A 27926-nucleotide genomic window follows, 5' to 3' on the forward strand; every position below is an offset into this window, starting at 1 on the left:
CCTGATGTGATTACTACATATTGTATGCCTGTATCAAAACATCTCATGTACCCCATAAATATATATACCTGCTATGTATCCACAGTAATTAAAATAAAACATTTTTTAAAGAATCACTGTAGAATTTTTCTGGTAAGTTCTAACCTCTTGGGATGTCAATGAAGGACACAGCCAATGTTTGTGGATGATTGTCTTCAATTTGCATCTATTTTTCTCTACCTGTAAATGTATCAGGATCGAAATTGCCTATGGTTTTAATGTGTTTGGAGACACTTTGGTAACAAGACCCTTAGGCACTAAAAAGAATAAGGAATATTTTAACAGTGGAATCATCAAGAAAAGGAGATTTTCATTAACTGTGAGGAAGCCCTTTCTGATAAATGAAGCCATCTAAAACCTCAGTAGATCTTGGAGGATTTTTAAATCCTTTGAAGGGTGTGTGTGTGTGTGAGTGTCTGTGACAGTTCCCATGTTTTAAAATGTGTGTTTGTGTGAGTGTGTGCATTGGGTGTGGGGACAGGGGCTTAGAGCAGAGGTGGCACACTTGTTTATAAAGTTACCTAAGGTATTTCAATTCTGCCGCTTTTCCATATTATCCATCTCTGTCTTTGACAGTGGCAAAGTTCCCTGTCTTTCCAGTGTCAGTTGCTGTGTTAGGATGTGAGCTCCTGAGAGTGTGTACTTGCCTGTTATGGTCATGACTGCATCCACAGTGCCAGAATAGCACTAGGCATAGAACACGTACTCAGTAAATACTTGTCAACTTAATGAGTTAATTAAAGGGAGAGGCTCATTAATCCAACTGCTTTTTCAACTTTTCTACATTGACGTTTTTATGCACTTAAAGTCAATGTCTCATGGGCACACCTCGATCTTTCATGGCAAAACCAATTTTAAAACAGTTGCATATATTTAGAAAGGTGTTGAAGCTGTGTGCCCCAGAGATGCTTCCTGGGGAAGGTATGTTGGCAAAAGCACTCTTGATAGCTTCTAAGCAGGGTTTATTGTGGGATATCGCTGAGAATTTTTATCCCGTGGAGAAGTTTGTGCAGAAATTTTTACGTTTCCTAGTCCTGGAGTGAATCCAAATACTATCTGAATTAATATAGACTGAGAATAGTGAATAACAGGATCTTTCTTGATGATATTAGTTAAAATGTTGCTTTTTTCTTTAGAATGCAAAATAAGAATAAAAGAGACATGGTCTTGAATAATTATTTCTGTTTAGATTATATGAACCATGTCAAACTTATATAACTCTGTTCCAAATAACTTGAAGTCCATATTCTCTTCCCTCCCTTCATCTTCTGTTTATCCCTCTTCATATTTCTAACATAAAGAAAGAGGATCACACTTTTAGATGCCTTAGTGAGTTGCCAGAAATGAACTAAAAATTTTTAAGGATTTAGTTGCATTGGTTAATTTTATGTGTCAGCTTGACTGGGCTAAGGGATGCCCAGATGGTGGGTGGAACATTATTTCTGGGGGTGTTTTTGGAAGAGATTGACACTGGAATCAGTAGACTGAGTAAAGATCCCTTGAGGGCTTGAATAGAGCAAAATGATGGAGGGTGAATTCTCCCTCTCTCTCTTTCTTCTTGAGCTGAAACATCCATCTTCTCTTGCCTTTGGACATTGGAGCTCCTAGTTTTGGCTCTTTGGACTCTGGGACTTACAACAGCCACCACCCCCAGCTCCATTCCCCACTCCATTCTCAGGTCTTCAAACTTGGACTGAATTACACCACTGTCTTTCCCAGTTCTCCAGCTTGTTGATGCAAATGATGAGACTTCTTGGCCTCCAAAATTGCAAGAGCCAATTCACATAATAAATTTCCTCTTAAATATTCATATATAGCCTACTAGTTCTGTTTCTCTGGAGAACCCTGGCTAATACAAGAGTCAGGATATAATAGTGGACACAGGTCTGGATAAGTTGCCCTAGTAAATATTTACTGAGCCTATTTTGCCATAATAATTTCCCCATAGTACAAGCATTATGACAGCTCACACTTTATCCTAACAGACTACCCAATGTTTACGTTGCATAATCTATAGTAAATATCTATTTTGGCATAACAGCTGCTGCTTACTTGTGCCTCCTTAGCATAGATTTCCATAGGCAACTTTAAGGATATCTAAGAAGCAAGTTGAAGTGCTTTTGTCCTTTTGCAAAGAATAACACATACGCTAAGAAGCTAGATACAACACATTTTATGGACTAAAAGGTTCTCTTTACACAGGGAGGCAGAATGGAGGAGAAAGGCCTCACATGGACTCTGCAGTCAGAAAAAGCTGAATTGAAAACTCACCTCTAGAACTTGATACCTGAGTAACCATAGACAGTTCACCTAATCTTTTTAAACCCCAGTTTTGTCATCTATAGGTGGGAATAATGATAAGATCCACTTCTTAATGCTGCTGCAATGCTTAAATTAGGTAATATTATACTTTAAAAGCACTTAGCATTGGTGATTGGCTCATATTTATATACATTATTGATCATGTTAATTCTTACAATTATTGCTATTTTGGGATTTAGATCAGCGATACTCTGCTTGCATTTTGAAGCCTACCTTACTTCCATAGGGAGATGTTATCCATTAGAATAGACTGTTTAGCAAACAGTTCATTGGCAATTCTGATCAAGAATACAGGCCACTAAAGGGTGCTGCTTGTTGATAATCCTTGCCAGTTTGGTGAAATCTATAATGAATCAAAAAGCATATTTCAATCTTGGTTGTTGAAAATTCCATATCTTTGAGTTTCAAATAAGTGCATCTTTTAAACTGGTCCTCAGTAGAAGAGTTTCATTTAATGTTTTTTGGTAGTAAAATCTCTGCCTAAACAAATGAAGAGACTTCTTGAAAAAAAGTCTGGGGTGAACATTTTGCTCTTAGCAAAAATGGAGTTGCAGGGACAAGATTTAGCCTCCAGCCTAAAACAACAACAACAAAAAACAGAGAAAAATAAATGAAAAAATAACTTGTAATATACCCGCAATAAATCAACAAAGGACAGAAAGATGAGGAACAAATGAAGTGAGTGATTCAGTTTCCTGCCTTGGGTTTCTGGACTGTGGTGCAGGGCGGGGCTGAGGTGGGGCCTGGCAGGTTCCCTATCTTGAGAGATGGAGCTAACAGCTAAGAAAGACCAAGGCAGCTACAGCCTGGAGGACAAAGGACCAGGCAGAATAGAGCTGTGCAGAGATAGAGATGCAAAGATGTGTTGAGTATCTCAGCTCAGTACTGATTAACAGATGTGTGTGAGAAAACTACCTGAGGCCTGGACAAGAACTACCAGAAAGAATTAGAGTCCCAGGGCCTGGGACACACATAGTGCTGGGGATACTGCCTATGTAAATACACATATATATTTAGAGACAGGGTCTCGCTCTATCACCCAAGCTGGAGTGCAATGATGTGATCATAGCTCACTGCAGCCTCGACCTCCACTGCTCAAGTAATCTTCCTGCCTCAGCCTCCCGAGTAGCTGAGACTACAAGTGCAAGCCACCATGCCTGGCTATTTTTTTTTAATTTTTTGTAGAGATGGGGTCTTGCTATGTTGACCTGGCTGGTATTGATCTCCTGGGCTCAAGCTATCATCCCACCTCAGCCTCTCAAAATGCTGGGATTACAGGTGTGGTCCTGTATCATTAGCCATATTAGAAATCTTCAAGATCAGTGGGGCATTGGTGAAAGTACTTAGAAAGGTCTTTCTTTTTCAGTAGGAATAATCAACTCTAAACTGAGTACTAGTCCTGTTCAGCCAAACAATTCTTAAAAGCAGAACCAAAGAGGCTCAAACTGCTTCCCATTAACTTCGATGAATCCCAGAACAAAACTCAAGAACATTTCTAAGAATAAAAAAATGTCCTGCAGTCAGCAAGGTAAAATTTCAATGTTTGATATTATTAACCGTGCAAAGTAGGTCATGAGGAGACCAATCAATGAATCAATCAATCAAACCAACCTAGAATGGACAGTTATTGCAGTTGGCAAATAAGAAAAGTAAAATAGAGTGACTGTATTTTCTATGTTCAAAGAATTAAGTTAAATCTTATTTTTTACTTATTTGTGAAACTAAAATTAATTAGAAATATGGATAGATCACATTTTCCTTTTTAATTTTATTTTTGTCTCTGACAGAAAGGATAGATCACATTTAAAAAATAGCACTTTTCAGAAATACGCGGACGTTTCTTTGGCTGGGTGTGGCTTTCTAGATGCAAGCTCAAGCTTTTAAACCATGGCTCTCAGACACTCATTGTCACTTTTTTCCCAAAGAAGCTGATGTTTTCCTATTCCTGGATATTTTGGCATTCCTGAACTTGCAGCTATCCAAAAGGTTTTCCTGCTGATGTTAAGGTCAGCATTCTGTTCTGGATAAATTCTGCTTCACTGGAAATCACATCCACAACAATTTCATCAAAATTGTATGCCACCATGTGAGACTCAAAGGGGATCCAGAGTAAAAGGAAACCCAAGTAACGAAGGCATTCATATTTAGAAACAACAGGCAATTAACTTTCCAGGTAATTCTGGGAGTCAAAGCCAGGAATAAATAAAGTGTCAAACAATAGAGGCTGTAAATAAAAAATTATTTTCTTCTATTACATTTATCACATTCCAAAGGATTCCCTGGTAAATCTTCATGCAAGTCCAAGTCCAATATGACAATGTGCTCTAACACCTAATTTAGAGGAATGAAAATAATATAGTTTCCAGTTTAGTAAATATAGATTACTCGGTAAACTGGTAATAATAAAATTACCAGTTTACCGAGTAATCTATATTTTTCTTTATTGCTAGTATTCTTGTCAGTATTTTAGGACCACACCTGACCAGATTAAATACAGAGAATTTGTAAAGTGCCAAATTTGAATAATATTTCGTTATAATATTAAGGCTAATTGCATACTGTATATTTCATAGGATAGATATAGTACTTATTGTTTTGGCATATGTTTTGCACTCAGTAAAAGAAGGTGCTAAGTCAAATATAATTATTTCAGGTTAGTCTTTGCTTCAAGCTAGAAAAAAAATTCTCTCAAAGCAAGAGCTAGGTATTGTCCTGTTATATATTCTTTGAACTTCAGTCCCTGGCATAAGCCCAGATAATTCTTGAACTAAATTGATTCAATATATTTGGCCTAGAAGTGGAGACAGAAAGGCAAAGAAGGTAAAATACCTGCAATCAATTCATTTTTACAAGAGTCTGACTCCTTTACTTGCAGAGACAGAAATAACAAACATGAGGCTATTGTTTCTGACCACGATGAAATAGTTGTTGGCAGACTAGCCCTCCCTCTGAGAAAATGTTATGAAAAATATGAACAAATAAAGTTTTAATGGCCAATATATTAAAGGGCATTACATGCAGTTGGTACTTACAGATATACCTTTATTAATGCATTTTTATATTTGCTATTTGCTGATAGACTCCCAAAGAAAATTCATAGTGTGTTAAAACAATCCTCTCTTATTTTATTGGGGACTACACAGGCAAATATATCACAAAAGAAAGCAGGACTTGAAAAACGAATCTCATTTCAGTCTGTTTTCCCAGTAAATTTCAAAAGGTTTCCATAGTCCATCTAAATGTAGTCACCTGTATTCTCCAAGGACACACATTTACTGTAGTCCTGACAGGTTCAGGTCTTGAGCTTGGGGAAATTTAGAATTATGCCCTACCACTTTCAAGTCCGACCTAGTTAATACTAAAGACAGCCAGGCTGTAACCACCTTCTTATTTGTTCTATTACTGTTTTGCTTTCCCCACTTTTCAGGTCCTGAATCACGTAGGTATGAAAGCAAAATATAATTTCCATCCCTAGAAAATGTCACTGCAATGCCAGAGGGCTGTATATTGAGGACATTGTTAGCTAAATGTATCACGCTGCCTTCGTGCTTAGAGTAAATGTTTTAGCTTATAGTTTTTCATTAGTAAATAAATAATAGCTCACACCGAGAATGCCTTAGCCACTTCTCATGGGCCATCTTGAAGGCGCTTATGTTGCCGGTCCTGGAACACAGATCCAGAGTTCTGGTTGGTGGCTTTCCTGCACAGCACTGCAGATGGTGCTCTTATGTGATAGAAGCAAAGTGTCAGTTCCACGGAGGAGATTTCAAAGCCTGCCACGGCTGCAGATGCCTTTCATGGGAGCTGGGAAAGGAATTCTCTGTATTGTTGGGACAAAACTGGCCCCTGCCTTTTGACATGACCCTTGGATGGACAACAGTGTTTTATTTAATAATTAACTATTAAATGAACTACCAACATTTATTCAATTATTTATGTATTTGATGATAGTTTTGAATTTACAGAATAGTTGTCAAGACAATATAGAGACTTCTTATATACCCCATACCCAATTTTTCCCTATAGTTAAAAATAGTCCATGTCCATGGTACATTTGTCACAATGCATGAACAAATATTGATATATTATTATTAACTAAAGTCCATATTTATTCAGATGTCCTTAGTTTTCACCCATTGTGCTTTTTCCGTCCTGGGATCCAAGAGACCACGTTGTATTCAGTCATCACGTCTCCTTAAACTTTTCTTAGCTGGGACAGTTTCTCATACTTTGTAGTGAATTGTATCCACTATTCAACTTTTTTGATGATCTTGACAGTTTTGAGAAAACGAGTCAGACATTTTATAAAATGCCCTTCTATTTGGGTGTCGTTTTTCTCGTGGTTAGATGTGGGGTTATTTTTTGTTTTGGGGAGTGGTTAAAATTTTTTTGAGATAACTCACAGGCAGTTGCAAGAAATAATGCACACAGATCCCTTGATCCCCTTTGCCAAATGTCCACAATGGTAACATTTGTAAAACTATATCATAATACCATAACCAGGATATTGACATAAGTGCATAAGTATAATCCATAGATTTTTGTGTGTGTGTGTGACAGAGTCTTGCTCTGTTGCCCAGGGTGGAGGGCAGTGGTGTGATCATAGCTCACTGTAGCCTTGACCTCCTGCACTTGAGAGATCCTTCCACCCCTCAGCTTCTTGAGTAGCTGGGACAACAGGTGTGTGCCACCTGCTTAGCTACTTTTCTTATTTTTCATACAGATGGGAGGGTGGGGGTCTCAGTATGTTGCCCAGGCTGGTCGTGAACTCCTAGCCTACAGTGATCTTCCTGCCTCAGCCTCCCAAAATGCTGGGATTACAAGCATGAGCCACTATGCCCAGCCCCAGATCTTATTTTGATTTCACCAGTTATATGTACCCTCATTTTTATGTGTGTACTAAGTTGTATACGGTTTTCTTACCTGTGTAGGTTCCTATATCCCCTGCCAAGTCAAGGTACTGAACAGTTTCAACACCACAAGCATCCCTTTGTTGCCCTTTTCTAACTAAACCCATCTCCCAGCTACCTTCCATTATAGCCCACCATTCCCTAATCTCTGGCAGCTACTCCTTTCCTAAACAATTTTCCCCTTTAAATAACATTGTATATATAGAATCACAAATCTGGCTTTTTGGTATTAGAGTATCTTTCCATAAAATTATTTTTTTCAATATAATTCCCTGGAGATTTGCTCGAGTTGTTATGTATATCAATATTCCATTTATTTTTAACTATGGAGTGGTCTTCCATTGTGTGAGTGTACTACTGCTAGTTGAGTCATTCACCTGGTGAAAGACATCTGAGCTAATTCTCATTTTGTGGCTATTACAAATAAAGTTGCTGTTAACACAACTATACAGTTGGTGAGTCTTTTCTTGTTTGGTAGTAAAGAAAAAAAGACCTCAAAATTTAACAAAACTCCTTTTCTAGGATGGATGATTTTTTCAGTTTCCAGGAGATAAATAAGAAGTTTGTGATAAACATCATTTTTAATTAAAAACTCTTGTCTCCTCCAAATTTCATCATTACAAACTGTTCCTCAGATCTATTAAGTAATTATTTTTTGAAGATTTGGGCTTTACTAATTTCTCTTGTTTTTTCCCTGGAATTGTTGTTTATTCCACACAGCACTGTCAAGGAAAAATGTGAGCCCTGTTTCTCACGAGTCTTCTGAGAACATGAATAGCGAGGAAGAAAGAGGAATCAATGTGTGGGACAGCTATTACTCTGCCACTGCAGCAGTGCTGATGGGAAGATTACTTACTTCTGTTGGTGAAAATTGGAATATAAGTGTTGCGGAAGCAAAGAAAAAGAATTCTGATGGCAAAATATATCCCTACACTAACAACTGAATGTCTTGCTGGAGAATCTGAACTGCACGCACCACGGTTTCAGGAGATGGGCTGCGATGTGATGCTGGAATACAATATCTGTTGTTTCTGTGTACTTATTTTTTTCCTCAACTATTTTTCATTTCATTAAAACTATATTATACGCAGGCTGGGTGTGGTGGCTTATGCCTGTAATCCCAGCACACTGGGAGGCCGAGGTGGGTGGATCACCTGAGGTCAGGAGTTCAAGTCCAGCTTGGCTAACATGATGAAACCCTGTCTCTACTAAAAATGCAAAAATTAGCCAGGGTGGTAGCGCACACCTGTAATCCCAGCTACTTGGGATGCTGAGGCAGGAGAATCACTGGAATGCAGGAGGCAGAGGACGCAGTGAACCAAGATCACTCTATTGCACTCCAGCCTGGGTGACAGAGCAAGACTCAGTCTCAAAAAAAAAAAAAAAAAACCCCAAAACTATATTATATTCCCTCTCTCACCTATGTGCCTCTTCATACTGAATATAAATACCCTGAAGTTAAATCCTGGATTTAACGCATGGAGAGATATAGTTTTCAGTGCAGCCTCTTGCCAGTTAGCAAAATTTAAGGAGCCCACAGGGGTACATATGACTTTGTCTAACCCCAAACTCAACCTGGTGGATTATTCCTACAGTCCTTATGTTAAGGAAGACAGATTTAGTCTTGGGTACACATTTAAGAAATTGAAAATAAGGGCAGGGTGAATCGATAACAGTTACCAAGCAAAACGTAAAGCTCTATGTATACCAGCATTGGGTTGTATGACAAGTAATTTCAGTCCAGTTGGCTGGGACATCTTTGAGTGATATAGCCAGGCTGATCAATAGCCTGCCTAGAGTAGACGGCACTCACGGTGTACCCAGCTCTATGTTGGGTGTGTTATATACTAGGGGATGTAAGTTTTAAAAAACTTACTAGTTACCTTCTAGGAAGCTTGCAGTTTGGCTGGGAAGACAAGACATAGCACATAGAAGATGTGGCCAGGACATAAGGGTTAGATCATGTAGAGTAGACTGTGTCTGCCATTGTAGTTTGGAGCCAGCTGGTTTTATGGATGTGGTGGAGTTGATTGGCCCCTTTGAGAATGGGGTACTTACGGGTTCTCCGAGGGGATATTGCAGGTGGCAGAAACAGTGAATGAAGGTATTGGCATGCACCTGGTGAGGAGTGAATAGTGAGGACGCAGCTTCTCCAAGTGAGAAATTTGATCTGGGTCCACAGAGAAGAGGACAGAAAGCACAAGACTGGCCAGTTGTGGTCAGGACAGGAAGATGTATCCCTCCGCCTGACATGAATCAATGAGTAACCTGTAGTGCCCAGGATGTTACATCTTGTAACCTTCCTTACCATGTTCTATCTCAATGATGCTCACAAGTTAAGTATTAATAGTGTGATCCCATTTTATGCAGGAGCAAAATGAGGTTCAGAGGAAACATGGTTTATTACGGTCCCCTGAGAACTAGATTCCAGGCAAAAATCTTGAGTCAAATAGTGAACAAGGGCTCAGACTCTACAGTCAAACTGCCAGGATCTGAATTCCAGCTCGCTTATCAGCTTGGGGATCCTGGCAGGATCTCAGCCCCTGTGTGCCTCAGTTTCCTACCTCCAAAATGAAGATAATAAGTCCTATAGCAGTGTCTGACTCTCAAACTCAGTGGGATAAAACGTCTACATTTGTGCCCTAAGAATAATTTTAAACTTTTGGACATAGTGTATTTAAGATGCATCTAGATGTAACTAGGTTATTCTCCCTGCAATAATGATATTTAATAATTCCAAAATGATTCTTTTTTCCTTTCTTTTGTTTTTGAGACAGGGTCTTGCTCTGTTGCCTGGGCTACAGTGCAGTGGTGTTTTCTCAGCTCACTACAATTTCTGCCTCCTGGGCTCAGGTGATTCTCCCACTTCAGCCTCCTGAGTAGCTGGGATTGTAGCCACATGCCACCACACCTGGCTAATTATTGCTTTTTATTTATTTATTTTTGGTAGAGATTGGGTTTATCCATATTGCTCAGGCTGGTCTTGAACTCCTGGGCTCAAGTGTTTCTCCTGCCACAGCCTCCCAGTGTTGGGATTACAGGCATAAGCCACCATGCCTGGACTAGATGATATTCAATAATCCCGTTTTCCTTTCTCCCATTTCCTACCAGACACACACACACACACAAACACACACACACACAAACACACACACACATACACATTTCTATCTCTGGCTGTTGTAAGTATATGTCCAGCATCTCCCCTTGGTCTGACTTAATATAAACTGTGGTGAGATATTCCCAGAGCAGGGTGTCATCCTGCTGTGGCTGCAGATGTGTCTGATTTACGTCCATGGATGACACCGAGCAAGGCCCACGAACTTTAGCACTAAGAGCAAAGATCCCACTGCAATTCAGAAAGCAGAGAGAAACTTCCAAGAGGCGTGACTATGAGGGCACAGATATAGTGCTCACAGATGCTTTGATTTGTGCTCACTGAGGCGGGGCACACCACACCTTCCATGGAACATGGCCCTTGTGGAGATGAATCTCATGATGGGTGCCAAGCTTATTAATTAGCATTTTAATGTCTGTGCACTGCTTGGAGGTTCAGCCTGAGTGAGGCAGCCTGGCCCTTCACACGTGAGTCAAGCCCTCGATAGCCCAGCCCTCCAGGTCTGGAACATCAAGTGCAGGTTCATCTTGTGTAAAGGCGGCTCTCTCCTAATTTTAAGTAGGTGACTACCCTAACCATAGAGCCCTTTGGTTTCCTAGAGCTTAGAGTCCTGTGGTCACTCACACCCCAACTCAGGGTCCTGTGGTCATTTGCACCTGAGGCAGGTGCTGGGTGAGGTGGCTGCACACCATGCTGAACCAGTCTTCAGAGCATCAGGTGGAGAGGAAGCTGAGGAAGAAGAGGATGGCTTGCCTGGTACTAGAAAACTAACATCATCAGGATAGTGAGATGGAGACCAGCAGACAGGTCTCCTGCCCAAGTGGCATGGGCCACTTCTGGTCTCCAGGCTCTAGGGCCAGCTCTGCCAGGACACAGGATGCTGGACCCCAGAGCTTAGTGCCTGAGCACACCTGCCTCCACAAAACGGGGAAGTGGATTGTGCGGACCCATCTCCACACACTTGGAGTGGAGAGAACTTATCTGTATGGACCTACAGGGAAATTGATGCTACCAGCACACTTGTGGGCCTATGTGATAATGTGAGGAAGCCTGTGGTGATTTTCACGTGACCCCAGCTCCGATTCCAACAAAATAAAACATTTTGAGATCCATAACGAGCATCTATTTCCAACACAGCCTCTCCAAGAAATGTACTTCATTGATGACATGTGTGATGCTCAAGCATTTTTAATTCAAACATCATTATGAAACTCAATCAAAGGGCATCACACATTTTTGATGAAGGCCTTATTGCCATGTGGATCTTGTTTTTCTGCTTTATTTTTTTCTGTCATCATGATGGGAATAAGTGCCATTTCCAGAAGGACATTATTTAGGAGTTTGGCAGAGTTGAGTCTTTGAAGGACTGAGGACAATTGTTCAGAAAGACACCACAGAGTTGGAACAGACATGAAGGAGGATTCCAGAAGACACAAATCATGCTCCCCTTATGAACACAGATATTCCTGAATATTACGTGTGTGAGACCAGAGAGAGAATTCAAATGCAGCAAGTTGCTACTTCGAACATACTGAGATTGTCACAATCCCTGCATTTTGATGTGGCAGATGTCATCAGTGCTGGCAAGAATAGGACACTGCTTGGTGCCCTTTTCACATAGCTCGGCTCTTGGGTCACGTTAATATTCAAAGCCCACCCTACTTTTATGTTAAAACTGCTGCTATTTTAACATGTCCTTGGTTGGAAATCAAAGAGAAAAGGTTTCCCCATGTTCTCACTGATTTTAAGCCAAAGACCTGACTCCTTGAAGACAAATTTTCTGGAACTTCCCCATGGTGTGGGTTGTACTGGGGGATCAGATGAAGGTAGGTCTGCTGCATTAGTCTGTTTTCACACTGCTGTTAAAGACATACCCAAGACTAGGTAATTCATAAAGAAAGAGGTTTAATGGACTCACAGTTCCACATGGCTGGGGAGGCCTCACAATCACTGTGGAAGGTGAGGAAAGAACCAAGGCACGTCTTACATGGTGGCAGGCAAAGAGAATGAGAGCCAAATGAAAGGGGTTTCCTCTTGTAAAATCATCAGATCTCATGAGATTTATTCACTACCACAAGAACAGTATGGGAGAGGGTGTCCCCATAATTCAATTATCTCCCACTAGGTCCCTCCCACAACATGTAGGAATTATGGGAGCTACAATTCAAGATAAGATTTGAGTGGGGACACAGCCAAACTATATCAATCTGCCTTGACCCCAGTGCAGGGTCTTCACTCACTCGTTCATGTACCATTTGTCCATGAGCACCTCCCTCATGCCAGACACTGATGTGGTCCCTGGTGGCACCATGGTGACCATGACAATCAAATTCCTGCCTTCAGGATAGCCACATACAATGGAGGGGTTAGACAACGCACAAGGCAACTAATAAACATACCACTTCAAGTTGTGATAAAATGCTATAAAGGTACTAAACAAGGTGGCTTGATGGAGGGAGACTAGAATGGAAGTGACGGAGCTGCCTGAGACAATGAGGACAGGGAAGGCTCCTCTAGGTTAAGGCGTGGGGTGCTGTTCTGTAAGGAGGAAAGATCCAAAACAGCCAGAACAGGAGGAGGAGCTCCAGGCACAGGACACTCCAGGGCACAGCCCGCAGGCAGGAACGGGCTTGGCTTGTTTCAGAAACAGAGATGGACGTGGGTGGCCAGCATGTGCGAGTGTTTACTAAGTGGCCGCATGGCAACAAGACCATAGAAGGCAGGTTTGGAAGCAACAGATTCTAAATTCTGATTCCAAATAGGCTGAAGAATAAGGATGGTCTTTGGAGATGTTTCGGTTTATAGCTCTTTTCCAACCACCTCTCATGGCAGGAAGGAAGCTGCTCCCCTGTGCCCCCGACTCATATCAATGAAGGATTGAAGCCACTGTGTCCAGTCAGGATTCTGCTAAGACTTTCCAAGCACAGGCGCTATGGTGCCAGGACAGAATTGGAGCTTTTGTAGAGCAAGCACGTGACATCCGCACTTCTACATTAAAAATGCCTGATGGCGTCTGGAGTTGTCCAACATTGCCCTGAAAATTCTATAGATTAAGATAATCCTGGTGCTTACTATTGTCCTCTGTGCAGTTGCAATTCTGACCTTCGTTATAGTAGCCAAAAACTTTATTTATAACATAGTAAAAGCAGATTTTACTTATGTCAGTCAATGCTTTAATTTTCCACCAGGATGGTAACTAAACTCTGCTTTTAGGACAAACTACGTCTTCTTCTGTCTGTTGAGCAATTTAGCTTACATCTTGCAGGAAACCAAGCCCAATCAGAAGGAGCTGTGGACAGTTTAGTGAAGGTGGTTCTAAATATGGAATTTGCTGGGTTTAAAGGAAGCAAAGTGAAATGAAAGGCTGATACAATGATTTATAAATATAAAATATAAAATCCCACATATATAGAAGAGATTTAAAATAGGTTCACATATTTGCAAAAACAAGTGCTTATTAAGCCTGTGATAATATAAATTTTTTTATCATTTTAGACAAGATATGGTCTTGTGATCATGTTTGAAAAATGTCCTTTTCAAAGAAATAAACTAAAATATTTACAGATTGTTTTCTACTTTTAGTTATTTTCTTAAAAGAAGGTGTCTCACTGTGTTGCCCAGGCTAATCTTGAACTCCTGGGCTTAAGGGATCCTCCAGTCTCAGCCCCCAGAGTCGCAGGGATTTTAGGCATGAGTTACTGCACCCAGCCCCCTTACAGATTTTATGAAAAAAAAAAAAAAAATCTACGTTTGAAGGTTTTTTTTTTTTTTTTTGAGACAGAGTCTCGTTCAGTCACCCAGGCTGGAGGGCAGTGGTGCGATCTCGGCTCACTGCAACCTCCACCTCCTGGATTCAAGCAATTCTCTGCCTCAGCCTCCTGAGTAGCTGGGATTACAGGTGCCCCTCACCATGCCTAGCTAGTTTTTGTATTTTTAGTAGAGGCGAGGTTTCACCATCATGGCTAGGCTGCTCTTGAACTTCTGACCTCATGATCCACCTGCCTCGGCCTCCCAAAGTGCTGGAATTACAGGTGTGAGCCACCGCACCCAGCCTGAAGGGATTTTTAAACCTTGCAGAAATCTGTCGTCACAGTTTATTTGCAATGTTTTGCTTCTGCAGAAGCTTTTGCTGACCTGACCCACTTTGATATTTAGAGTTCAACTCAATGCTTCAACTCCGTGACCACACAGCCCACAGTCATTACATGCTGTCTCTAAACCCTTAAGCATCTATTTCTCAGGTACAGACCCATCTTAGATCCTTCACCCATGTTTTTATTACTGAGTATGTGGTGATTAATCCTTTCAGAGCCAGTTCTAACTTCCACGTACAACCGAAGCTTCCAAATGGGTTTTGGCCATGGTGAGAAGCCCTTACTGAACATTTCTCTGAATGGAATAATTGAATAGACATAATTACAAGGCTCTGTGCCGTGTGAAATTGTAAATAGCACTGACAATGTAATTTGCATTCATTTACGATACAGTAACTCATTACTGCTCCAATTTTCATCCCCTTCATTAATAAGCTCATCTGTTTCTCTGATGGAAGCCCCTTTTGTATTAGATACAGCTCTTTGCCCAGAGAGATGCCCACGGTGCGGACTGGCGCTGAGAAGTGGGCTTGGTGTTGCTGACAGCAGGACGCATGGCAGAGTGGTGCTCCCCGGAGCATGTGTACACCCCAGCAAAAGAAATGTGTGTGTGAATTCTAGGCTGTTTAGCTTTTTAAAAAAATACATACATTTTGCTTGCTTGGATTGCAGGGAATTATTATATTAAATAAGTAATGGAAACAGACCTTGCCACCAATAAAATAATAATGAGGAGGAGGAAGAGAAGAGAATGTCATCAATTCATATAATAATATTAATAATAATGCGGAGTAGGAGACACAGACAAGGACCATATTCCTTGTGAACTCATCCATGGATCAATCTCATGGTAGTTACTCAGAATCCTCCACTTGTCATTACTTCACCATTTCAAATCATGGGTCCCATGGTTTGCTCATCTTTATTTTTTATTTTTATTTTATTTTATGTTATCTTTTGAGACAAGGTCTCGTTATGTTGCCCAGGCTGGAGTGCAGTGGTGCAGCCATAGCTCACTTCAGCCTTGAACTCCTGAGCTCAAGCAATCCTCCTGCCCCAGCCTCCTAAGTTGCTGGGACTACAGGCCGGCACCACCACACTTGGATAATTTTTTTAGTTTTATTTTTTGTAAGAGACAGGGTCTTGATATGTTGCCTAGGTTGGTCTTGTACTCCTGGCCTCAAGTGATCCTCCTGCCTGAGCCACCCAAAGTGATGGGATTACAGGTGTTAGCCATGGTGCCTGGCCTCATCTTTATTAAAGACATCATTTCTGCTTTATCCTCCCCGACAGCAGCTCCAGCTTATTCTGCCTGGACCCGGAAAATAGGAAGTTTTTCCCTGTCAGGAGTGTTGGGATCGACTGTCTCTTCTTTTTTTTTTTTTTTTTTTTTGCCTTAAATGCAAACTTTTTTAAAAATTAAATTAAATTAAATTAAATTAAATTAAATTAAATTTTAAGTTCCAGGATACATGTGCAGGACGTGCAGGTTTGTTACACAGGTGAAAGTGTGCCATGGTGGTTTGCTGCACCTACCAGCCCATCACCGAGGTATTAAGCCCCATATGCATTAGCTATTTATCTTGATGCAGTCTGTCTCCCTGCCCCCACGACAAGCCCCAACATGTATTGTTCCTCTCTTTGTGTTCATGTGTTCTCATTGTTCAGCTCCCACTTATAAGTGAGAACATGTAGTGTTTGGTTTTCTGTTCCTGTGTTAGTTTGCTGAGGATAATGGCTTCCAGCTCCATCCATGTCCCTGCAAAGGACATTAACTTGTTCATTTTTGTGGCTGCATAGTATTCCATGGTGTGTATGTACCACATTTTATTTATCCAGTTTATCATTGATGGGGATTTGAGTTGATTCCATGTCTTTGCTATTGTGAATATTGCTGCAATGAACATATGCTTGCAGGTATCTTTATAACAGAATGATTTATATTCCTTTGGGTATATACCCAGTAATGGGATTGCTGGGTCAAATGGTATTTCTGGTTCTAGGCCTTTGGGGAATTGCCATACTGTCTTCTACAATGGTTGAACTAATTTACATTCCCACAACAGTGTAAAAGCGTTCCTATTTCTCCACAGACTCGCCATCATCCAACTGCTTCTGTGTTCATTCATCCTTGCAGGTGGGGGAGGGACGTGTATTGAGGGCAGGGCAGGATGATGACAGACATTTGCCCATAGTCCCCTGTTGGGCAGGGTTAATATCTGTATGTTGGGGTCACAAGTGGCTTCTGTTGGCAGACTTCTACTCTCAGTGCTTGTCCAGATAAGAGACAGCTCGGTCTGCCATGTGAGTGGACCCACAGGTCAAGTTTTTGTGTGAAGTATCAGGAAGACAATCTTTACCTCAGATCCAATCATGTTTCTTCAATTCTGCAGAGGCAGCAATAAAGGTATTGTTTTTGATACAAATTTAACTTTGTTTTTACTGTCTGTTGGTTCCAGTCTTAAATAGGGTGCAGTTGGGTTGGTCTCCACTCTCAGAAAACCCAGCTATGAACAGTAGGTTTGCATTAGGTAGGGGGCTAAAGTACTTGTGAGATTATTCCTATGGTGTATGCCTTCATTGAGGGGTTCTGGGTCCTGCTAGGGGGCAGAAACTGGGTCTTATTTTTGTATTCAAAACATGTAACACGTAAAGAGCTGGGTTCAAACTTTTGTTTTTTAGGAAATATACTCGATCAAAATAGGTTTATTTGCAAGACACCACAAATAGCAATTGCTTACATGACAATGCAAAGTAATTTCACCCTAACATAAAAGCCCTAATGTGGGCAGTCAGGGCTGCAAGGAGATCTGTCTCACGGGGTCTTCAGGAACCCAGGCCCCTTCCAATGTGATTCTCTCCCATGCACTGTCTCCCTTCCCAATGTCACCTCCATTCCCAAGGTCACATCTGATACGGTGGCCGTATCAGATCCAGCCATGATGACAGCATGACAGTCTATGGGAAGGGAGAACGAACAACATAAAGTGACTATAAGGTGTGGCATGTTTCATCTATGTCTGGAAGTTATCACTGACTATATTTCCCTTTGGATAGACATGGACACCTGAGAGTCTGGGAAGTGTTATTATTGGCAGTCACATGCCAGGCTAAAAACGAGAAATTTTATTACTATGGGAGAACATATGCTTTTTGTCCCAGAAGATTCAGTTGCCTGTGGAAGATGAGGAATGTAAAATTCCCTGTAACTATAATTGTAGGGCCAGATAAGTTGGTCTACAGGGAATGTGTATGGGGAGTGATGGAATGATGTCACAAGTAACTGTGGTTGGAAACCACCTGTTAGGTCAGACATGAAAAGGTCACTGGCCTGGGATGTTTCAGTGGCAGGAGTGTTAACAGCCCTGAACTTCATTTCCATTCTCTCAAATAATGGGTGATGATATCTAGAAATGGGAATATAACATATTATCTGTTTATTCTACAGGGCTGTTATAAAAATCAAGTGAGATAACATGCAAAGGTAAAAGGGTGCCTTTTAAAATTTTACCTGTTGTACTGGGTTGAATAGTGTCCTTCCAAAATTTATATTCACCTGAAACCCCAGAACGTGACCTTATTTGGCAATAGGGCCTTTGCAGACGTAATTAGTGCAGTAGAGTTCATGACGGATTACGGTAGGATCTAAATCCCATAACTGATATCCTTATACAAAGACCACGTGAGAACACACACATAGGGAAGAAGGCTATGTGGGATGGAGGCAGCAATTGGAGTGATGTGGCCACAAGCCGAGGAACACCTGTGGCCAGTAGAAGCTGGAAGAGGGGAGGAAGTATTCTTCCCTAGAGCCTCAAAAAGGAGCACAGCCCTGTTGACTCCTGGATTTCAGACTTCTGTCTTTTAGAACAGTGAGAATAAATTCCTGGTGTTTTAAGCCACGCAGTTTGTAGTATTTTGTTATGGCAACCACAGGAGGCTAACACATCTGCCACAATAACAGTCCGTGCTCCATGGCTTTTTTGCAAGGATTAAATGAACATCTAAGTGGTGAACACCGTGCCTGACACAGGGTCAGCCCTTCTAGAACATCTTTAAGGGAGGTGTGTAGAATGCTCCAACTATGGATTAAACCAAGCTCGTCCAATCCATAGCCTACAGCTGCATGCAGCCCAGGATAGCCCAATACAAATTCATAAACTTTCTTGAAACATTGTAAGATTTATTTGTGATTTTTCTTTAGCTTATCAGCTATCATTAGTGTTAGTGTATTTTATGTGTGGCCCAAGACAATTCTTCTTCTTCCAGTATTGCCTAGGAAGCCACAAGATTAGACATCCCTGGATTAAAACTTCCATTGTGAAAATATAATACTGGGAGATAGGTGCTGTATTAGTCCATTTTCATGCTGCTATAAAGAAATACCCGAGACTGGATAATTTATAAAGGAAAGAGGTTTAATTAACTCACAGTTCAGCATGGCTAGGGAGGCCTCAGGAAACTTACAATCATGGTGGAAGGGGAAGCAAACATGTCCTTCTTCACAAGGCAGCAGGAGGCAGAAGTGCAAAATGAAGGGGGAAGAGCCCCTTATAAAACCATCAGATCTCATGAGAACTCACTCACTATCACCAGAACAGCATGGGGGGAACCACCGCCATGATCCAATCACTTCCCATGAGGTCCCTCCCCCAACACGTGGGGATTACAATTTGGATTACAATTTAAGATGAGATGTGGGTGGGGACACAGAGCCAGACCATATCAGGTGTTGTCCCAGAGAAAGAGAGAATATGTTAGCTTGGTGGTGTCAGCTATAAGCAAACAAATCTGATTCAGTCATTTACATCAAGTCATTCAGTGTGTGAGCAAAGATGCTAAGACCACTGTATGGGTAACTTCAAATTCCCCTGGCTCAGTGTCTTGATATAAACCGTAAACTAAAAATAGGGAATCTTGGCTGGGCATGGTGGCTTACACCTGTAATCCCAGCACTTTGGGAGAATCCTTTGAGCCCAGGAAATTGAGGCTGCAGTGAGCTGTGATTGTGCCACTGCATTCCAGCCTGAGCAACAGGCAAGACCCTGTCTCTAAAATAAAATGAAGTAAAATAAAACAGGAAATATTGTTTTGTAAGTTTCAGATGCTCACTGTTATGGGTAGAAGGTGGAAATTCCTGATGACTTAATCTAAGCACCTAAATCCAACCACTTCTGAATCTCCTAAGTAGGCATTCAAGTCAGCAAATCCCCTTCGTAACTTCAAAATAGTCATTGTCTTTCTCTTCGCACTAAAATTTAAGATCTATGTGGGGAAAGGTTTTGTCTTTGTTATCAAGATATCCCCAGCATTTACAGAAATGCCTACTACATGGTAGACACTCTAATAATATTAAATGAATGAACAGCAAGTATAAGAAGACCAATTCCATCTGGCTTTAATGAGGAAATGTTGAAGAATGTGAGTGCACTTACATACTTTCGAGTAGATATACCATCGGGGGCAACTGTAGGAGGCACTGGAAGATGTAACTACCAATACATGATGCATAACTGCTTAATATGTCAGATGGTGTAGCATTAATTCCAGATAAATAGAGCTGAAATAAACTACCGCACTATAGTCACTTGTGGTCTATCTGCATGCATGCTTTGTGATTTCATTTGTTCAGTAAGAAGCTTAGCTAACTGTATATTCCTGAACTGGCATGTTCCTTTGGGTTTTGATTTCTTGTTTCCCCTACATAAGCCAATTGGAGTTGGGTTAAGCATAAAAAAAAGAAGTTTTGACTTACCTTAATAAAGTTCTCTACATTCACGAACCCAAGGAAATTGATAAATCCATTTTGACTTTAATTTAGCTTTTCTTCAAAAAACAAAATGTTGGCATTTCTTTGGCTCCCTTCATTCTTCAGATGTCTTTTCTTTCTTGCCTTTCTCCAGTGTCCTATCTAATGATATGATTTGGCTTTGTCCCCACTCAAATCTCATCTTGAATTGTAGCACCCACAATTCTCATGTGTTGTAGGAGGGATCTGGTGGGAGATAACTGAATCGTGGGGGCAGTTTCCCCCATATTGTTCTCATTGTAATGAATAAGTCTCACAAGAGCTGATGGTTTTATAAACGGAAACCTTTTCACTTGGTTCTCATTTCCTCTCTTGCTGCCACCCTGTAAGCTGTGCCTTTCACCTTCTGCCATGATTGTGAGGCCTCCCTAGCCATGTGGAACCGTGAATCCATTAAACCTCCTTTTCCTTTATAAATTACCCAGTCTCAGGTATGTCTTTATCAGCAGCCTGAAAACAGACTAACATATCTAACAATCATCACCACCTGACAACACCCACTCTAGAATTTCACTGCAGTATGTGATGCATTCTAATGCGGCTGTCATAGTTGGGGTCCCTCAAAGCAGAGCCTGAGAAAAGGACTGCAGTGCAGGTAGTTAATTTGGATGAAGGATAGACCAGTGTATTAGTCCATTCTCGTACTGCTATAAAGATACAACCTGAGACTGAGTAATTTATAAAGGAAAGAGGTTTAATTGACTCACAGTTGTGCATGGCTGAGGTGAGGCCTCAGGAAACTTACAATCATGGTGGAAGGTGAAGGGGAAGCAAGGACCTTCTTCAAATGGCAGAAGGAGAGAGAAGAATGAGCAAGAATAGGGAAAACTGCCTTATAACACCATCAGATCCCATGAGAACTCAGTCACTATCATGAGAACAGCATGGGGGGAACCACCCCCAATCCAATCACCTCCCACCAGGTCCTTCCCTTGAAACGTGGGGATTACAATTCTAGATAAGATTTGAGTGGGGGAACAACCAAACCATATCAACCAGAAAGGGAGTAGACTGATGAAGCAAGTCTAGAAAGTGTAGGCAAACAATAAAAAGTGTGGGTGGATCACCTGAGGTTAGGAGTTCGAGACCAGCCTGGCCAACATGGTGAAACCCCATCTCTACTAAAAATAAATTAAAAAAATATTAGCTGGGCATGGTGACAGGTGCCTATATCCCAGCTACTTGAGAGACTGAGGCAGGAGAATCACTTGAACCTGGGAGGCGGAGGTTGCGATGGCCAGGATCGCGCCACTGTACTCCAGTCTGGGTGACAGAGGGAAACTCCATCTCAACAACAAAAAAAATGTGTAGTATCAATGTCAGCCATTACCACGGGCAATGGTGCTTAAAACTACTGTGGAAACTTGGAGGACAGCAAGGAGCCCAAACCTCGTCTCCTGAAGCCCTTTGATGAGGGCTAAGGGGACCGGAAGTTGTGAAAACTAACTTTCATCATTCATTGATGGAAGATTGTTTCCCTTGACATTAAATCCCCAACACTCCCAGCCACACAGGTAAGACTGAGCACATTTGAGTGGCAAGCTTTCAGGTAAGGACATGCAGGTGCTAATCGTGGTAAGTGAGCCCAGCAAGCATTGATATAAGGGCTGGTAAATGAATGGATGTGGCATTGACAATGACTGGGTACAGGAGGTTCTATTGAGGATCCTTATATTTATGTCAAATGTATTTTTATTCCTTCTAATAGTGGCTGCTTTTAATCCTGAAAACTGTTTAAACCTGCTTTAAAGATTTTTAAATAATACATCTGTTTGTGTGAGTTTTTTAAAAAATCAATTCTAATTTAATGCTTGAGTTCATGCATACACTACTTGAGGCGACACTTGGGTTGAGGTTCATGTTCTAGGAAAGCACTTTTGTTGATCATGAATGCAGAGGATGTGAGTGCATCACTGGTCTATCAGTGGGTGTGAAAATTAAAAAAAAATGCCTGTCTGCCTTGTTTCTCATACTTTGTTTGTGCACTTTTCTTCCCTTTGCATGAAGTATCTGGTCCAACTCCCTCCTCCAACATTTGTCTATTTCAAGATTCAGTTAAAGTGTCACATGTTCTATTAAGTCTTTTCTGATTCTTTCCACCATTCCATAGACAGATATTGCTTGTTATGCATGTGTCCTTTTCTTCCTTCTAGCTCTCCTCCCCACTGTCCCTCAACACAGCCCCCAGAGAAATCCACCTAAGCTATCATATCATGTCAGTCTCTAATTAAAGCTATCAGTGGCTCCCTGCTTCCATAAGCCCAATTAATTTAGTCCTCAACACAGACACATACACACACACACATGAACATGCACACAGGTGCATGGCCACACATATACACATGCAGTACACACAAGCATGTACACACGTGAACACACATATGTCTAGACACAGACACACACCCTTACACTTTCTTATCACTCTTCCTCCTCATAGAACATATCCCTCCTTTTCACCCTCTACTTCACCGTGTATGCATTTTCATAAGAACCCGTCACTCTTTACTGTTATTTATCTATAAATATGACTCCCCCACAAAAAAAACCTGAAATATTTGCACAAGTCTGTCTGATCCAGCTCTGTGGCTCCAGTACCAAGCTCAATGCCTGCAAACATGGTGAGCATGAAATAAGTTCTGTGATGGAAACAGTGAAAAAATCAAATGAGGGAAATCTGTCCCAGATTAACTCTATTCATGTTCATGAACCTGCTCTAAATGCAGCATCAATCAAGAGCTTAAATAAAATAAAGTCAAATGGAAACATATAGATCCTTAGAAACTTAGGGAATTACTTTAAAAGTTATTAATTAATTTTCACCTGTCTGTGCAGTTAAATTTGTTTCCACACAAAAGTCAAAAGAAGACATTTATGCGGCCAAGAAACATGAAAAAAAGCTCATCATCACTGGTCATTAGAGAAATGAAAATCAAAACCACAATGAGATACCATCTCACGCCAGGTAGAATGGCAATCATTAAAACATTTGGAAACAACAGATTCTGGAGAGGATATGGAGAAATAGCAATGTTTTTACACTGTTGGTGGGAGTGTAAACTAGTTCAACCATTGTGGAAGACAGTGTGGCAATTCCTCAAGGATCTAGAACCAGAAATACCATTTGACCCAGCAGTCCCATTACTGGGTATATACCCAAAGGATTATAAATCATTCTACTACAAAGACACATGCACACATATGTTTATTGCAGCACTATTTACAATAGCAAAGACTTGGAAATAACCCAAATGTCCATCAATGATAGACTGGATTAAGAAAATGTGGCACATATACACCACGGAATACTATGCAGCCATAAAAAAGAATGAGTTCATGTCCTTTTCAGGGACATGGATGAAGCTGGAAACCATCATTCTCAGCAAACTAACACAGGAATAGAAAACCAAACACCGCATATTCTCACTCATAAATGGGAGTTGAACAATGAGAACACATGGAAACAGGGAGGGGAATATCACACACTGGGGGCTATCAGGGGGTGGGGGGAAAGGCGAGGGAGAGCGTTAGGGCAAATACCTAATGCATGCAGGGCTTAAAACCTATATGATGTGTTGATAGGTGCAGCAAACCACCATGGCAGATGTATACCTATGTAAACAAACCTGCACGCTCAGCACATGTATCCCAGAAGTGAAAGTAAAATAATAAAAAAAGTATAGCAGGGGAGGAGTCTATGATATAAAATAATCATCCTCTCACTCCACTCTTAGGGCAAACGGAAGCATAAAAAATGTCACTGCGTGAAGACGGAGCTCCACACCTGTCCTGCATATTCCATGAGTGTTATTGCATGGATGCCACCTAAGATCCATTGAAGTCTACAGATAGTTTTTTAAATGAAAACCTTAAGCTCTATTACACCTATTCTTGTCTCATATATCAGTTACTTAGGGCTATTTCATTACTAGCTTATGAAAAAATAAAACATAACTTTCCTTTTTATGAGAATGTCCAACAAATATCAAAATAGAAAATGAAGAGATAGTAAATGAAGCTCCAGGTACACATCATGTGTTTGAGCAATTATCAGCACTTTGCTTACCTGTTTCTTTGCACTTACTCCATCGGGAATATTTTTTAAACCTTCCAGATATCAAAGCATTTCATTAGTTAATACTATATGACGTATCTATAAAGGAAATAACACTCCTTTTAAAAATAAACATAACCAGAGCATCATTATGTCTAATAAAATTAATAATGATTTCTTAATATCTTCTGACAACCACTCAGTGTTCAAATTCCCTGATTGTTTCAAAACTGATCGTTGACCCCTTGATATGTTTGAATCATGTTCAGAGAGGATGCACACAGTGTATTTAGTTCATACATTCTTAAATCTTTTTAAATCTATAACAGCATCCCATTCTTACCTGCGTTTCCTTGTGCCATTTGTTTGTGGAAGAAACTAAACCATTTGTCTGGTAGAAATTTTCATATGCTGGATTTGGCTGATTGAATCATGGTGCTGTCATTTCATTTTTTTCCCATCACGTATTTCCGGTAAGCTAGGAGTCAAAACTTGAGATTTGACTGGATTTGGTTTATTTTTTGGAAGGACTACTTTATGCATAATGTTTTCTATTGCTTTCTCTCAGGGGGTACCAGTTTTTGGTTGTTTTCTTTAAGTGATGTTCCAAACGATTAGTGCAGAGAAAAGTTCTTTTGATTCCAAATTTAGAGCTCAAAATTCAGTTCAATTTTTGGAAGGGTTAACTCATAGATAGTACTTTTTATTACATCACGTACTTTGGGTTGCTTTTCATAAATTATGGCCAGAATGATGATTGCAGAGACAAGATCCTTGGAGTCTGTCTTTAGTGCTCAGGGATGTATTTTTCGCCATATGTAGCAAAAGGCTGTGAAATTCAGAGTTAGGCAGACTTGAGCTTAACCCTTCGATTCACTTCTGACTAAGTGTCCCTGGACAAGACACTTGACTTTTCTGAGCCTTGAGATGAATCATTGACCAGAGGTAGTAACACTCGCTGTACAAGGTCTTTGTGAACATTCAATAACACATGGAAATTCGATTCAGTTCTCGGTGCAGACCACATGTGCTGCCTATGCTCCTCCCATTCACTGAGGAAAAACCCAGAAAGATACTCCAGAGAGCTGGACTACGGCAGACCATCCTCGGAGACTCGGAAAAGCATTTATTTCCGTAATTAGACCGTGAAGACAAAGATAACCACAACTCAATAAAAACAACTTTTTCCACAATTCTATAGAGGACAGTTCATGTAATTCATTCTTTGTAGAATGAAAAACAGAGGCCCAGGCTGATCGTTCTACCTGTCAGGATACACGGTAGGTGGAAAAGTAATTAAACCACGATGACGGAGCTGTATCGATTGTGTAACTTACCCCATTTCCCGTCTGCCTCAAGAATGCCTGCCAGGCCGGGCGCGGTGGCTCATGCCTGTAATCCTAGCACTTTGGGAGGCCAAGGCGGGCGGATCACGAGGTCAGGAGATCAAGACCATCCTGGCTAACACGGTGAAACCCCGTCTCTACAGAAAAAAAAAAAAAAAAATTAGCCGGGCGTGGTGGTGGGCGCCTGTAGTCCCAGCTACTCGGGAGGCTGAGGCAGAAAGGCCTGAACCCGGGAGGCGGAGTTTGCAGTGAGCCGAGATCGCGCCACTGCACTCCAGCCTGGGCGACAGAGCGAGACTCCGCCTCAAAAAAAAAAAAGAATGCTTGCCAGTGGTGCTTGCGGCTGCAGCCTTTACTCCGAGATAACTGCCACAAAATATCTCGCTTTTATTATTTTCGCATTGCTCTGGTATATCAACTTTGGGGAAAAAAGACAGCATTGATTTATAGCATTCTGTTTTTAGTAGTGGTATTTCCATTTACAAAATATAGTAATTCTTGATCGCTGAAAATATCAAATCCCAGAAAATGTAGCATTTCTACACGTGAAGTTAACATCACTCTGGAACAGTTGTTGGCCGAATATTATTTGATGAATCTGAGTTTTCTGAAATAGACGATTCTGATTATTCAGACGATTCTGATGTTAGTTCTGTTTAGAAATAGCTTCAATAACAGTTTTTATATTCTATTTTCACATTGAAAATCAGTCAGATTGGCTTCAGCCTCAAAGAATGTGTTTATGTAAAATTAAATGAGTGCTGGCAGTGAGCTGTACTTTTCTTTTTTTCTAAACGGGAAAAGGGTTGAATTACCTCTCCAATAAAAAGATTATATTGAATATCTTGGTGATTTATATAGCTCTAATTCTCACTATCTCTGTCTCTTTGACTTTTTTTTTTACTTTTTTTGACTTTTTTCGACTTTTTTCTCTCTTTACTTAAATTATATATTCTGCTGCTATTCTGGCTTGCAGCAGGTGGTTGGGAATATGTGGCTGGCTGTGGAATGTTGAGCTGTTCATTCGGTCTCACGAAGGAAGAGGATCTCACCTTCTATTTGGCTTATTTATAAGCATCTAGGGTCTCCTTCCCTGGGGTACACATTATTCTTTATTAGGCTAGAAAGATCATTGAGATTGTGGGACCCCATTTGTTCATATTTCCTAGAAGTGTTGAGTTCACTAATCTGGTTTCACCTTGCGAGGGAAATTTCCTTTACTTATCCAGTACTGACAGGGCCATTGCACTTGGAAATTTTAAAAAGAGGAAGAGCAGTTGGGGAACTCCAATCCTGACTTCTTCAAAACACACCCTTAGAGACATCACACACATGCCTCCTTCCTGTTGATTCCTATACCTGGTCCCTGTCAGAGACTAAATCCTCAGAGGCTAAAAAATTATAGGTTCTTCATCAGTAAATATGGAGGAAGGGGTGGGTTCTGTCACCAAAACCCTTGAAAACCTAATCAACTAAGTTAATTTCATTTCACTTGGAATCTACTGATAAGCAGTGCAAAAAAAATTATTTTGGGCTTTGCTGTGAATTCTTGGGCCTGCTGTGATGTCACTAATTCTGAGATCTGCCACCTGCCCAGCTCTCCAATTAATCCTGGGTCCTCAGAGCACAGATTGGAAATAACAGGCAGAGAGGATTTTTAATCTGCTTTAGAAAACTGTCCCTGATATCTCAACCATATCCTAGTTAAATGGGCTTGAAAATGAGAAGAAACATCTCACTGATGTGGCTGGGGGCACGGAGTGAGGTATAGGGGTAATCTCAGAGAATTGGGGCTCCTCCCAGATATCCTCATCCCATCTGTCCAGATCATATATTTTCCTCACAGGCCCATCAGCTTTAGAAATTGTTGAAATTGGGTTAAGAATGGAGGTAGAGAATGAAGCTGCCACATTCTGCCTTGTGCACGATTACAGGAGATGCTACACCTTTTCATTTAGGGTTCTACTTGGCTCCTCTTCCCAAGTTACCAATTCATACTCATGCACCACCTGCCTTCAGATGACAACACTGGGCCATGTCTGTGTCTGTACTTTGTAGTTGTTAAAGCTACAAGAGAGACCTGGAATGCTAATACTTTGATAATTAGATGTCATGTTCCTCAAAGTTTAACCACTGAGGGCTCATGACTTGAGTTCTATAAGGGAGCAAATTAAGACTCAAATTCTCATCCCAAGATGGGATTTCCTCTTTGTACCACCACACACAGCTCCTTCCTT

General features: G+C 40.8%; 1 long non-coding RNA gene across 4 annotated transcripts in view; it reads right to left on the reverse strand.

Annotated features, from left to right (window-relative positions):
* The window catches only part of LOC103892156 (uncharacterized), a 53664-nt gene that overhangs the window by 11499 nt on the left and 14239 nt on the right, over positions 1-27926 (reverse strand). For 2 of the 4 annotated variants that reach the window (XR_008512204.2, XR_008512203.2), the window contains one exon: positions 23177-25826. This is a non-coding gene — a long non-coding RNA (uncharacterized LOC103892156). Of the gene's footprint in view, positions 1-1208; positions 1330-2574; positions 2705-23176; positions 25827-27926 lie in introns of those variants that run through there. The other 2 variants (XR_008512205.1, XR_008512206.1) reach the window with 2 other exon arrangements.

Source organism: Pongo abelii, chromosome 10 (genome assembly GCF_028885655.2).
Source record: "Pongo abelii isolate AG06213 chromosome 10, NHGRI_mPonAbe1-v2.0_pri, whole genome shotgun sequence".
In the NCBI taxonomy this organism is placed as follows: Eukaryota; Metazoa; Chordata; class Mammalia; order Primates; family Hominidae; genus Pongo; species Pongo abelii.